The 15,493-nt window shown below is 38.6% G+C and overlaps 1 pseudogene; it reads left to right on the forward strand.

Moving 5' to 3' along the window:
• Positions 1–15,426, forward strand: part of LOC102963046 — an 89,240-nt pseudogene extending 73,814 nt beyond the window's left edge.
• Positions 15,427–15,493: the final 67 nt, after the last annotated feature.

The raw sequence follows: 15,493 nt of genomic DNA on the forward strand, positions 1-15,493 counted from the left end.
TACTCAAAAAACGTTTGTTGCAGGACAGAATTACAACGCCTATGTTTTCTCATTTAGTAATGGCTACTTACAGTACTGGAAAGGTGGCATTATCCCTGTGGTTTGGATAAGGATGTAAGCCTGAAACTTTTAAATAACTTACACATTCTACAGCTCATTCCCCTGCTTACTAAGTGGCCGTGCTGTCATATGAACACAGCTCTGCTTTATGTCCAAGCCCACGGGCAGCACTGTCTCCTTAGCAAGCAAACATTTAAAGAATATACACAGGGCACCAATCACAGCGATAGGTATTGGAGATGCTAAAGGTCTAAAGATATTTAAAAATCATAATAGATGACAGCACAAATACGAGGCACACACATACTCCTGTCCCCTGGAGGCTTAAGTACATCTTTTAAAAGCAGGATATTGTTGAGATTTTTGTTTATTTAATATTGGAGACTCTGTCTTTTGATTGCCCCACATTATTATGGCAGGTACAGATCCATGTGTCTAGGCTTGAACACTCTTTTAGTTGTGCTGTTTTATTTACTTCATTGCTTTTCCCACATGTATTCTGGTTTCCTTTTTTTGCGTGGGTTCTGTCTTGTAAAGGTCCCAAGCGCTCTGAGACTTGTGCAGGGACAGTGGGTAGAAATCTAGGTTTGTAAGAGTGACTGGGAGGTACTTTCCATTTCCATGCTTGACGTGGCCCGTCTCGATCACATCTCTGCCTTGGGGCTCTCCAGCACAATGTAGAAGAAATTACAGTTTCAATGAGTCACCCCTCCCCCCATGCTGGGACCCAAACACATTTTATGCCTCTGGAAGGATTTCTCACGCATCTATTTCAGGTATGGAATATGGGAATGCGTTCTGTCAATATCTTGACTTTTCCTTTGTTTCTTCTTCGGTTGGGTTTGGGAGACGGAGCCCAGGCTAGTTTGACATCTTGTATCAAACTTCTGTTTCATAAAAGCAAGTCCATCTGGTCTTTTGAAAACATTTATAAATGCAATGGTATATTTTGCATTTGCTCTTTCGCTTAGAAAATCTAGTCACTACAAATGAGGGCAAATCGCTCTTATGCATAGCAATTTAGGGATTTTACAGCGTCATATTCATTATCTCAGTGCTCAGAACACTATGACATAGTTACAAATGAGTAAAATGAGAAGCTAAGTGACTTATCTATAAATGAAGCTAATAAGAAATCTAGTTGGAGCTCAAATTCAGATCCTCTGATTCCTCAAATTTCATTCTGTGCCATCTCAATGCTATGTTTCAGAACATTTCTCAAAGTCAAAAAAAAAAAAATAAAGAGCTAAAGATAGAGTGCTTGTTGAGTGAAGACATTTTAAAAATGAGAGTTTTAAAATATTTAAGTATAGCTATTGTGAACGAGAGAGAAGAGCAGCTTAAAATGATACATTGACTGTGTAGGTTTAGAAAACCATCAACAGAATAAACATCTATCTGGTGTACATGTTTATTTTTTAAATTTACATCTTTTTACTATGTTGATAAAATTTCACATTTCTGCAAGCTTTCAAGTATAGTCCTAGGAATTTCTTTTCTTTACCAGATTCATCAATATTTTATTACATTTTCTCCATGTCTCTTTATTCTCTCTCCATAACCCATATACATATAGAGGTACATACGTGTTTGTGTGTGTGTGTGTGTGTGTGTCAAATATACTTCTCCTACTCCCTCACCCATTTCAGAGTTAAATCACACATATTATGAATCTTTACCCTAAATACCTTAGGAGGTATATCCTAGAACAATAAACCACAGTAAAATTACCAAAACCAGGAGATTTCATGCTTATACAATACTATTCTCTAATTTAGGGATCTGAAAACTATAGCCCTCAGGTCAAATATGGACCATTGCTGCTTGTTGTTGTGAATAAAGTTTTACTAGAACACAACTGCATTTTGTCTCAGTTTTTGAGCCACTACAGCAGAGCCAAGTAGCTGCGGTAGAGACCATAGGACCCACAAGTCAAAAAATACCTACTATTTGATCCTTTGCAAAAGAAGTTTCCTGATACTTCTTTTCAAAGTCCAAGTTCAAATTTGACCATATCCGAATAGGAACCTTCATAATTAGATTTCCTCACTCAGAATCCACCTGAGATAGCTTATTTTGTTTGTCGTGTTTCTGTAATCTCCTTCGATCCGCAACACGTCCTGATACTTTCTTTGTATGTGATGACGTTGAAAGTGTTGAAGACTTAAAGGCCACTTATCTAACAGGATGTCTTTTTTTTTAGTTGCATATGATTCGGTTTGTTTATTGATGTATTTTATTTAAATTCAAGTTAGTTAGCATATAGTGTATCTTGGCTTCAGGAGTAGCACCCAGTGATTCATCGTGGATGAATGCTCTATCGATGCTCATAGGGTGTCTCTTGATATGGGGTGATCTGTATTTCCGTATGATAGATTCAAGTTAAATACATTTTTAGCAGAAATAACACCAAAACGATGCAGCGTTCTTCTCATTGTATCCTTTCAGGAGATGCATGATGTCTGCTTCTCCCTTTGTTGGTGATACTCACTGTAATCACTGAGTTAAGTTGGTGTTTGCTAAATTCTTCCAATGTGAAGTTACTATTTTGCCTTCGATTTCAACACATAATTTGGTGGTTGCTGTGTAAGACTATAGAAATACCCTGTTCTAAGTAAATTATCCCTATCATGGTTAAAAATCATGTTTTTTTTTAAGTATTGTGTGCATATTTTACTATCTTGGTAGGATGTTGAAGGCTAGGCTTATGTACACAAAGTACAGAAGAATTGTTTAAGGCCAGCACTCAGTAGAAGCCAGGATTCATACAGAATGCTGAGCCTTATCTTCGGTGCCTTTTTGAGTGTGAATAATGGATGTTGTATTGAAAATAGGGAACCTTGTTTGGCTGACAGAATACTTATGGAGTAACGTACCACAGAAGTGCTCAGAATAAGTTCTGAATAATATTCCCTCGGAGAATGCAGTACAAAAATTCAAATGTAATACTCTAAGAGGAATAGGAAACTTCCATCAGTTCAAAATGTGAGGTATGCCCGTCAGTATGAGGTCTGCCCATCTACATGCCAGAAAGAATCAGACCACACATACAGGTTTGGGTAACAGTGATTTGCAGCAGCTGACCGGGGCCAAATACATCATTTACCATGTGGGGCTGTGAGAAGCAAGTCCACTGGGCTGAGCTGAGACAGTCTCCATGCCCTTGGTTAGGGGCAATCGCTTAGACTGCCCCTTTTAAAACTGATTTCTTGAAGGTAGTAGGAGCTGACATACTGAATGATTTGACCCAAGATAGAGTCAAAATGAAGGTCACATCATGGTCCTCAAAGTCGGATTTTGTTCAGGAAGTAATTGGAAGAAGGATGATTAGGGAAACAAGAACCAGAACATTTCCTTCCAAGTGTTATTGACTTAGCACTGATTGATGTTTTAGTTCTGTCCACTCTCTGATATTAAAAAAAGAAGATGAGTAGAAAGACGAATTTTGAGTACACTCGCTTTCAATTTCTGTTCAATATTGGCTTAGAATAAGACAAATAGTGAAATTATAACAGTAAAGACAAGGGTGGCAGATATTTTTCTGGACGGTACCAGAGGGATTTCCCGATACAAAACAAAGGAAGTGATAGGAAAGAAATTTCATAACATATTTTAGTGGTTGGAGTGTTAGTCTCCAGTTTTCCCCATTCAGAGAATTAGATAAAACATCCCAGTCTTGTAAATGCGATTTTTTAGGCAATATCATGTGCAGTTTTAAGATCATTTATTTTTACGACATGTGCAGAAGGTATAATTTTTGGGTAGTAATAATGGTAGAACAAGTTGGTCTCAGCTGTGGCATCCTAAAAAAGTGCTAAATAGTCACAATTTCTGTGCAGTGTACAAATACAAGCTCCCCACAAGAATAAGGATTAAGTGAAAAGAACGAATTATACCAGTGTCGAACCTCCCCATATCTTGGCGTGCACAAGTAAAGATAAGTGTTCATGTTTGCTGAGTTACGATTATTCAACCGAATTGCATGTGAACTGATTACAAATTTGTATATTCCACTGTAGATCTTTTTCCACTTGCAGAAGAGAAATGTTTTAGATGTCATTGGTCACAAAAATCTTCATTTAGCTTCTTTGGAAAGTGGTTACTTTTTGAAAGGTATAGGACCTATGTAAATCTGGATCATGAGTCTCCTCATTATCCAAGAGGGAGATTTGCTAGGAAGTTAATTTCACCAGGAAAAATGTCCAAATCATTTTAAGACTGAAAATATCTTCCCACTTCTAATCACAGACACGTTGCTTTTGAAAATTCACTTATATATTCACTTAAAATATTTGGGAGAGCCTATGGAACAGAAGTGTTTCTAGAAGCTGGCTACAGCTACCTAAAGACATAGTGTATGTATTGGGGGTATTCAGGAAAGGTTTGGGGGTTTGTAGTACGAAGTGAGAAGTGAAGAGAAATGAAAGTTTTAAAACTAGTTTAACAATTCACTATTTTGTATTCAGTGTAAGATTTCCACAAAACAGTTACTTGTGATCACACTTTAAAAGAAAGTCTTTGAGTTTCCAAATAACCAATGTTGATAGTTTCTGAGGACTCAAGGGTGTTTGCATATTGCTACTTATCTTGATTTGTGCCAGAATGACATAATTAGGCACCAAGTCCCAGTCAGAATTTTCCATCGGCAGAGGCAAACACAGGAAATGCTATCGAATATTTTCAAAATTATGATGGGTTCAGGACCGGATCTGCACGCAGATTGCCTGAATTCTAATTCTGGCTCTGCCATCTACTACTTGTGTCATTTTAGGTAAATAGGAGAAAACGTAACACCTCTGCAGTGTATCCTACTCAATAAGTTTATTGGGAGGATTAAACAAATGTATGCAAGATATTTGCAAAAATGGCACATACTAAGCGCTTAATAAATATTAGTAGTACTATTAAATGCAGACAAACTGTACATATGAGAAAGTCCATAGTCCAAAGAAGTTTCATCAGTAAAGAAGAATGAGTGAAAATGAATGAACTGAGGAGGCAATTCAGAAAGTTAAAAATACAAACAAAAGGAACCATGAGAAATGAATTATTAAAGTTAGCAACACGAACTATTGCATTAAAAATGGAGATGAAAACAAATCCAAACACTGGCACATTGAAAGAATAAAGATAGACAACTTGGTAAAACCTACCTATGAATCAGTAAAAACACAAGATATACTGTCGGAAATTTGAAAGGAAATAAAACTAATAATGGTGAATTTTTTTTTTTTTGTTACCAATCATCACAGTCTTCTCATTTGCCTCTGGAAAAAGTAGGTTCTTCATCTGGAGACTAAAACCAAGTCATGTTGAAACATGGTTTCCTTGTATTTCTCTGAGGGAATGGCCATGTGATCAGCTGGCTGATGCTCCGGGAGTAGTGAATAAGAGGGCAGGCAGGTGAGAAAGTAGGGAGCCTAAAGGTCAGGTGCTGGGAAGTCGTTGCAGTCCTTAGCAATGTGACTGCCTTTGGAATAGAAACTTGGACTTGGCAAGGTTGGCAAGTTGTTGCTTTCTCACTTAGTCTTATGTACTTCCTGTGTCCTCCCTTAATTCTGAATAAACCCTACTTTTCAAAATGCCATCCTGACTCGGCTAGATTAAGAGAACCAAAGGAATAGGGGTAGGACAGGGGCATTACCACACTTCTGAAATTGGTAGGATAGTTTTTTTTTTTTAAGATTTTATTTTTAAGTACTCTCTATACCCTGCGTGGGGTGGGGCTCAACCCCACGGTCAAGAGTCATGCACTCCACCACCTGAGCCGGCCAGGCACCCCTGCATATGATGGCAGTTTTAAAGAATTCTAAGGGTTTTGGTGAAATTCAAGGGGCTGTGAAGGATTCTGTTTCCTTTTAATTAGACAATTATTTGGCAGTCATTTTTGTTGTTTCCATCGCCCAGAAGAGTGTTTGCCACAAGGTAAGGGCTGAGTTCCTGTTTGCCGAAGGACTGAGGCCATTTTCCCCGGGCAGACCAGGCGACACTTCCGTCTCGCCCAGTTAATGGTTCTGCAGTGGAGACAACCTTATGGCAGAAATGAGACAAAGACGTTCCCATGTTTCTGTTGCCGTTGAGCAAGGTTACCCTACTCAGTCCATTAAATATGCCTGCTCTCAGCGTGCACTGGTCTTTTGTCTTCGGGGATATTTTCCAGGCACGTGGGTGTGACTACAGAATCATCAGTAATTGCGTACAACTTTATTTACCAAATATATTCTGTCAGAGAAGGCTCTGGCTGTAGCAACTAGTGACCAGCACCATCCTCCTGCCATGTTCCAGGCAGCAATGACTATAGCACTAAGAGCTGGATTACTAGTGCATTCACCAGTATCCAAAGCAGCAATTTCAAACCAAATGTGAATATAATGACTGATGTTTCCAGTAATAGCACACAATTATATGTGCATTCAGGCCTGCTACCTTGCCTACTCCCAGGATTACTAGGCATGATTTCCTGCCAAAAATTAAAATGACTAATTGCAGGTGATACAAATATGTGGGAAACATCTACCTCTTGGAGATGAGTTGGAATCTATCTCCTACAGAAGACACATAACAAGATAGTCTGCCTATCATGGAGAATATGGCCAGAAGCACTGAAGAACATGCCTCTGATGACCAACCTCATGGGGCCTACCCAAGACTCAGGTTGGACTAGAATCCAGAAAACTCTCACCATACTGCTAACTTATTGATGAATGACAATCAACAGCATTTCCAACTGGCAAAATCATGGAGAGACAGACTCTCTGTATGGAGCAGATATACAGGGACAATAAAAAGCTGAGAACAGAGCATAATCATTGAGTAAAACTCTTCGGCAACCCCAAGTGCTCAATCTCAGTACGGCATAATGTGGAGAAAAAGGAACCCTCGTGCACTATTGGTGGCCATGTAAATTGGTACAGTCACTGTGGGAAACGGTATGGAGGTTCCTCAAAAAACTAAAAATAGGACTACCATATGATCTAGCAGTTCCACATCTGGGTATTTATAAAAAAAAAAAATGAAAACACTAATTTCAAAATATATATGCACCCCTATGTCCATTGCAGCATTATTCACAATAGCCAAGATATGGAAGCCACCCAAGTGTCCGTTGATAGATGAATGGATGAAGAAAGTGTGGTATATGTACACAATGGAATACTACTCGGGCTTATAAAAGGAGAAGATCCTGCCATTTGCAACAACATAAATGGATCCAGAGGGTATAGTGCTAAATGAAATAAGTGAGTCAGAAAAAGACAAATGCCATATGATTTCATTCATGAGGAATTTAAGAAACAAAACAAAACAAAAAACAGATTCTTAACTATAGAGGACACACTGGTGGTTGCCAGAGGGGAGGTGGGGGGGGGGGGAATGGGTGAAATAGATGAAGGGGATTAAGATGAAGGCACTGAATCATGCATCGAATTGTTGAATCGCTATATTGTACCCCTGAGACAAATATAACACTGTATGTTAACTATACAGGAATTAAAACTTTTAAAAATTAAAGATAGCATTACTGAGTTATCCAGCAATTCTTTTGGATAAATACACGAAAGAATTATAAACAGGGTTGAAGACCTATTTGTACACCCATGTTTATAGGAGCATTGTTCACAGTAGGCAAATGGTGGGAGTAACCCAAGTGTCCGTTGATGGATGAATGGATACATAAAACGTGGTACATACATGCACGGGTATCATTCAGCCCTTAAAATGATAGGAAATTGTGACATGTTCTATAGCATTATGAATCTTGAGGGCATTATGCTAAGTGAAATAAGCCAGCCAGGAAAAGACAAATACTGTACGATTCCATTTACACGACGTACCTAGAGTTGTTAAACTCATAGAGACAGAAAGGAGAATGGTGGTTGTCAGGCACCATGGGAGGGGCATTGAGGAGTTATTGTTCAATGGGTATAGAGTTTCAGTTTTGCAACACAGACAGTTTTGGGATTGCTTACATAAATGGGCTTAATATTACCGAAAAGTGCACTTAAAATGGTTAAGACGGCAAATTTCATGGCAGGTGTATTTTACCACAGAAATAAAGAGCAGGAATGACTGAATTATCAGATAAAGTCAACATCAGAGCAAAGAAAATTATGAAAGGCAAAGAGAGACATTACATGATTATAAAAGTATAAAAGTACAAAGATGTATCTACTCTAAATAGATATCAACCAAACAACAGAACTTCCAAATACACAAAGCAAAATCTGATAGTTGAAAGGAGACAGACCAAGCCACAGTTAATATTGGACTTCACATGCCCGACACTCAGCAACTGATAGAACTACCAGACAAAATCAGCAAGAATAGGATGACTAAACAAAACAATGACCAACAGGATCTTATTTGTGTAAATATACTCCACTCAACAATAGCACAGTACACACTTGTTTCATGTGCCTACAGGACATATACCAAGATAGACTATATGCTGGGCCATAAAACAAACATCAACAGAATGAAAATATATCCTACAGAATGTGTCCTCTGAGTATAGTGAAATCAAACTAGAAATCTGTAAATCTGGGGGCACCTGGGTGGCTCAGTTGGTTAAGCATCCAACTTTAGCTCAGGTCATGAGCTCACAGTTTGTGGGTTCAAGCCCCACATCGGGCTCTGTGGTGACAGCTCAGAGACTGGAGCCTGCTTCGGATTCTATGTCTTCCTCTCTCTCGCTGCCCCTCTCCTGCTCATGCTCGCTCGCTCTCTCTCTCTCTCAAAAATAAATAAACATTTAAAAAACATTTAGAAATCTGTAAACTTGAAAGAAAACACTTAGAAATTAAACAGCACACTTCTAAATAATCCATGGGTCAAATAAGACTCAAAGGAAATTTTTAAAAATTGAACCAAATGAAAATGAAAACAAGACAAATCAAAACCTATGGAATGTAGCTAAAGTCACACTGAGAGGGAATTATTTTTGAATACAAAATCTATTTTTTGAAGCTTATTTATTTATTTGTTTTAAGAGAGAGAGAGCATGCACGGGGGGAAGGGGCAGACAGGGAGAGACAGAATCAAAAGCAGGCTCTGTGCTGTCAGAGCAGAGCCGACAGGGGACTTGAACTTAGGAACTGTGAAATCATGACCTGAGCCTAGATCTAGAATCAGACGCTTAGCCAACTGAGCCTCCCAGGCACCCCTGAGAGAGAAAATTCTAGCATTAAATGCTAACATTAGAAATAAGGAAAGATCTCAAATTACACACCCAAGTGTTTACCTAAAAGATATAGGAAAAGGGAAAAACCCAAAGTGAGCAGAAGGAAGTAAATAATAATGATAAGAGCAGAAATCAATGAAATTAAAAGAATACAATCAAGAAAATCAATGGGGGAAAAGCTATTTCTTAATAAAATTGGTAAGCCTCTCGCAAGACTGACACAGATAAAATTAGAGAAGACAAGGATCAATATCAGTGATTAAATAGGAATATCACTGCAAATTCTGTAATTTCTAAGTGGATAATAAGGGAATACTGTTAATGACTGAATGCTCATAAATTTGAAAACATAGAAGAAATGGATCAATTCCTTGAGAAACCACAAATTACAACAACCCCCCCAAAGTTATATAGGCAATGTAATTAATCTTATAATTGATAAAGAAATTGAATATGTAGTTTAAGAAAGTCCTGAAGGAAAAATATCCAGGCCCATGTGATTTCACTGGAAAATTCTACCAAATGTTTAAACAGCCAATTTACTGATTTGAATGCGTTTTATTTCTTGTTGTCTAATTACTGAGGCTTTGACTTCCAGTACTATGTTAAATAGTAACGGTGAGAGTACACATCCCTGTCTTGTTCCTGACCTTAGGGGAAAGGCTCTCAGTTTTTCTCCATTGAGGATGATATTAGCTGTGGGTCTTTCATATATGGCCTTTACAATGTTGAGGTATGTCCCATCTATCCTACTTTGTTGAGGGTTTTTATCAAGAATGGATACCTATATTTTGTCAAATGCTTTTTCTGCATCCACTGAGAGGATCATATAGTTCTTATCCTTTCTTTTATTAAAATGTGGTGTATCACCAGCAGCAATGAAGAAGTCAAACTTCTATTTGCAGATGACAGGATACTTTATGTAGAAAACCCAAAAGGCTCCACCAAAAAAAAAAATTGCTAGAACTGATACATGAATTCAGTAAAGTCACAGGCTATAAAAATCAATGTGCAGAAATCTGTTGCCTTTCTATACACAAATAACAAAGCAGCAGAAAAAGAAATCAAGGAATCCATCCCATTTGCAATTGCACCAAAAATGATAAGATATCAAGGAATGAACCTAGCTAGAGAGGTAAAGCATCTATACTCTAAAAACCATAGAACACTTAAGAAATTGAAGATGATACAAAGAAATGGAAAAGTATTCCACGTTCAAGGGTTGGAAGAACAACATTGTGAAAATGGCTACACTACCCGAAGCAATCTACACATTTAATGCAATTCCTATCAAAGTACCTCAAGTTCCAAAGAGAAGACAAAGACTCCCTATCAACCCAGGTCCAAAGATGGAGGCAGGGTAAGGTGCACTAGTAACCCAGCTCTTAGTGCTATAGTCATTACTGCCTGGAACATGGCAGGAGGATGGTGCTGGTCACTAGTTGCTACAGCCAGAGCCTTCTCTGACAGAATATATTTGGTAAATAAAGTTGTACGCAATTACTGATGATTCTGTAGTCACACCCACGTGCCTGGAAAATATCCCCAAAGACAAAAGACCAGTGCGCGCTGAGAGCAGGCATATTTAATGGACTGAGTAGGGTAACCTTGCTCAACGGCAACAGAAACATGGGAACGTCTTTGTCTCATTTCTGCCATAAGGTTGTCTCCACTGCAGAACCATTAACTGGGCGAGACGGAAGTGTCGCCTGGTCTGCCCGGGGAAAATGGCCTCAGTCCTTCGGCAAACAGGAACTCAGCCCTTACCTTGTGGCAAGCACTCTTCTGGGCGATGGAAACAACAAAAATGACTGCCAAATAATTGTCTAATTAAAAGGAAACAGAATCCTTCACAGCCCCTTGAATTTCACCAAAACCCTTAGAATTCTTTAAAACTGCCATCATATGCAGGGGTGCCTGGCCGGCTCAGGTGGTGGAGTGCATGACTCTTGACCGTGGGGCTGAGCCCCACCCCACGCAGGGTATAGAGAGTACTTAAAAATAAAATCTTAAAAAAAAAAAACTATCCTACAAATTTCAGAAGTGTGGTTATGCCCCCTGTCCTACCCCTATTCCTTTGGTTCTCTTAATCTAGCCGAGTCAGGATGGCATTTTGAAAAGTAGGGTTTATTCAGAATTAAGGGAGGACACAGGAAGTACATAAGACTAAGTGAGAAAGCAACAACTTGCCAACCTTGCCAAGTCCAAGTTTCTATTCCAAAGGCAGTCACATTGCTAAGGACTGCCATGACTTCCCAGCACCTGACCTTTAGGCTCCCTACTTTCTCACCTGCCTGCCCTCTTATTCACTACTCCCGGAGCATCAGCCAGCTGATCACATGGCCATTCCCTGAGAGAAATACAAGGAAACTATGTTTCAACATGACTTGGTTTTAGTCTCCAGATGAAGAACCTACTTTTTCCAGAGGCAAATGACAAGACTGTGATGATTGGTAATAAAAAATTCACTATTATTAATTTTATTTCCTAGCTAGAACATTCAGTCCTAAAATTTGTATGCAGCCACAAAAGACCCTGAGTAGTCAAAGCAATCCTGAAAAAGAAAAACTGGAGGAATCCCGATTCCAGATTTCAAGCTCTATTACAAAGCCGTAGTCTTCAAGACAGTATGGTACCAGCACAAAAACAGACACATAGATCAATGGAGCAGAATAGAAAGCCCAGAAATGGACCCACAACTATATGGCCAACTAATCTTCAACAAAGCAGGAAAGAATATCCAATGGAGAAAAGACAGTCTCTTCAAGAAATGTTGTTAGGAAAACCGGATGGTGACATACAGAAGAATGAAACAGGATAACTTTCTTACACTGTACACAAAAATAAATTCACAATGGGTGAAAGACCTAAGTGTGAGACAGGAAACCATCAAAATCCTAGAGGATAACACAGGCTGCAAGCTCTTTGACCTTGACCAGAGAAACTTTTTATTAGACATGTAATTGAAGGCAAGGGAAACAAAAGCAAACATGAACCATTGGGACTTCATCAAGATAAAAATCAAAAAAACAAACTTAAGCACAGTGAAGGTAATAACCAACAAAACTAAAAGTCTATGGAATAGAAGATATTTGCAAATGATTTATCTGATAAAGTGTTAGTATCCAAAATCTATAAAGAACTTATCAAACTCAACACCCAAAAAACATAACCCAGTTAAGAAATGGACAGAAGGCATGAATAGACACTTTTCCAAAGACGACATCCAGATGGCTAACAGGCACATGAAAAGATGCTCAATATCCGTCATCATCAGGTAAATACAAATCAAAATCACATTGAGATACTACCTCACACCTGTCAGAATGTCTAAAATTAATGACACAAGAAACAACTGATGTTGGCAAGGATGCAGAGAAAGGGAAATCCTTTTGCACTGTTGGTGGGAATGCAAACCGGTGCAGCCACTCTCGAGAACAGTATGGAGGTTCCTCACAAAACCAAAAATAGAACTACCCTATGATTCAGCAATTGCACTGTTAGGTGTTTGCCCAAAGGATGCAAAACTGTAGATTCAAAAGTGTAGATGCACCCAATGTTTACAGCATTATCAGCAATAGCCAAACTATGCAGAGAGCCCAAATGTCTATCGACTGATGAATGGATAAAGAAGATGTGGTGTATATATACAATGGAATGGTCCTCTGACATAAAAAAGATGAAATCTTGCCATTTGCAACGATGTGGATGGAGCTAGGATGTATTATGCTAAGTGAAATGAGTCCATCAGAAAGTCAAGTACCATATGATTCCACTCATATGTGGAATTTAAGAACCAAAACAGATGAACATGTGGGAAATGGGGGGAAGAGAAGAGAGGGAAACAAACCACAGAAGATTCTTAATGCTAGAGAATTAACTATGAGTTGATAGAGGGAAGTAGGTGAGGGATGGGCTAGATGAGTGATGGGTACTAAGGAGGGTACTTGTTGTGATCAGCGCTGGATGTTGTATGTGAGTGACGAGTCACTAAATTCTCCTGAAACCAATATTGCTCTGTGGGTTAACTAAAATTTAAATAAAAAATAAAAAGCCAATTTACAATCTCTACCACAAAATCCAAGAGGATGGGGCATTTTATATCTCATTTCATGAATCCAGTATTACCCTAATAACAAAACCAGAGTAGAAGAATAAAGTGAAAAGAATCACCCTACTTGGTATTAAGGCTTACCATATAGCCACTATAATGAACACAGTATAGTGTTTGCTGAGGGATGGACGCATAGATCAATACAATAGAATACAGAGCCCAGAAATAGACCCAAACCAATATACCCATCTATTTTTTGATAAAGGTGTAAAAGTATATCAATGGAGGAGGAATAGCCTTTTTAACAAATGGTCCTGGAGCAGTTAGACATCCATAGTAAAACAACTGAACCTTGGCCTAAATCTCATACCTTATACAAAACAAATGTAAAATGAATTACAGATACAAATGTAAAATTATAACATTTTGGAGGTGTCATTCCGCACTGAAGGCCAGGTGAAAAGTTCTTAGACCTGACACCAAAAGCATGATCCATGAAAAGAAAAAAATTGATACATTGGACCTCATCAAAATTAACAACTTGTGCTCTCTGGATAATGAAAGACAGGCTACAGACTGGGAAAAAATGTAAACCACATAACTGATGAAAGACATGTCTAAAATATATAAAGAGCTCTTGGAATTCAACAGAATAAAAAAATCAGAAAAAGGAGCTACGGGTGTGGCTTAGGATAAGCAGGTACGATGGACCTGTATGACTCCTTTATTCCTGGGGTTGCCATATAGTTGCTGAAAATGACATAGTGAGAAACTAAACTGAGCAACTCCTAAGAAAAAGAATGCAAGAACTGGAAAGGGACATACAATGACTTAAATAGGATCCAGCCAACAACAACAAGAACTCAAACATTAGAGAAAATTCTTCAGGAGCTGGAAAAGCCAACTGTGCATTTGATTTCAGTGCTAATGGCCAAAGTCATGTAGCCCTAAGGCTAGCCTATCTAGGCTAGGGATGCTAGGGCTTTGCCCGTCAAGAAAACACAAACAATATTATTGAAGAGAAACTGAGGCACTGAGACTTGACAATGAGAAAGCAGACATTCAACTCTCACTGATGTGGATAAACAGACAAGGGACTTAAGTGCCTTTAGACAATTAATTTCTCTTAACCTTTGCTCTCACTTTCCAAGGATTCACAGGATTTTAACTTGAAGAAGTCAAAACTACTGCTAAAAAATCCATTATACCCACATTTTCCATCAGGTGTTCCCTTGAGGCGTTCATATACTGGCTTGGGCTTCTGTAGAACCCAGCTTCAGTGCTAGGTTCAGCTGTTTGAGAAGACTCACTGCTCTTTTCCCCCTTATTCTGACTGAGATATTATAGTCATGAATTCTGTGGCTCGGAGTATGATGGCACATATCGTTTCAGAAATCATATGGACTTTTTTGTCTGCTCAAGGACAGCTAGTAGGCCAGAGCTTGGATGAGGGGAGATGGCAAGAACCTTTCTGGTTATGTCAGTTTGCAGTGATTGACCAGAGACTCCTTTGTCGTTAAGTCTGTTGTATGATGGTTTTCTCCTCTCTGATTGGCGAAGGAATGGAGAAGCCTGTGATTATTGATAAGCTGCCGAACATAGGTGAAAAATCCCCAGAAACCTCAGTACAGAATGGGTGTAGAGTTTTTTCTAGTCTTAAATGATTTTAAGTTTGAAAATATCAAGTGGATCTATGACGGGGAGGGTCAGGAGTTCAGTGTCACCCACCTATAGCAATCTAGGCTAAAGGTAATGTTAAAACTCACATGTTGTATTGTCTTCTGCAAGGACTGGATTGTGTTGCAGTACCCAAAAGGATATTTGCAGATTCAAAGCTGGGTGGATTGATACAATGGAGAAATATTAGGCTCTCTGTCATAAAGCAGACCAGTGCCTTTGTAATAGGAGTGAAAATTCACACATAAGTCCCTAATAGATTATCATAAATGTCAAGGAGAGGAATCTCAATCCAGCATTTTATAACTAGGGATGCATTGTACATTCACATTTATTTCATTGGGAAAAAACAAAAGCCAAAAGGAACTGTAATAATACACTAGAGGAAGAAAATACTATCTTGGAGAGACCAACAAAGAGGCTCTGTGTGGATACAGAAATTAAAAGCAGCATTTAACCATAGAGAACTTCCCAGGATCTAGGAGGCAACCACAGGCTAGTGTTAGGTGGATAGAAAGGAAATA

This window comes from Panthera tigris, chromosome X (genome assembly GCF_018350195.1).
Source record: "Panthera tigris isolate Pti1 chromosome X, P.tigris_Pti1_mat1.1, whole genome shotgun sequence".
NCBI classification, from domain to species: domain Eukaryota; kingdom Metazoa; phylum Chordata; class Mammalia; order Carnivora; family Felidae; genus Panthera; species Panthera tigris.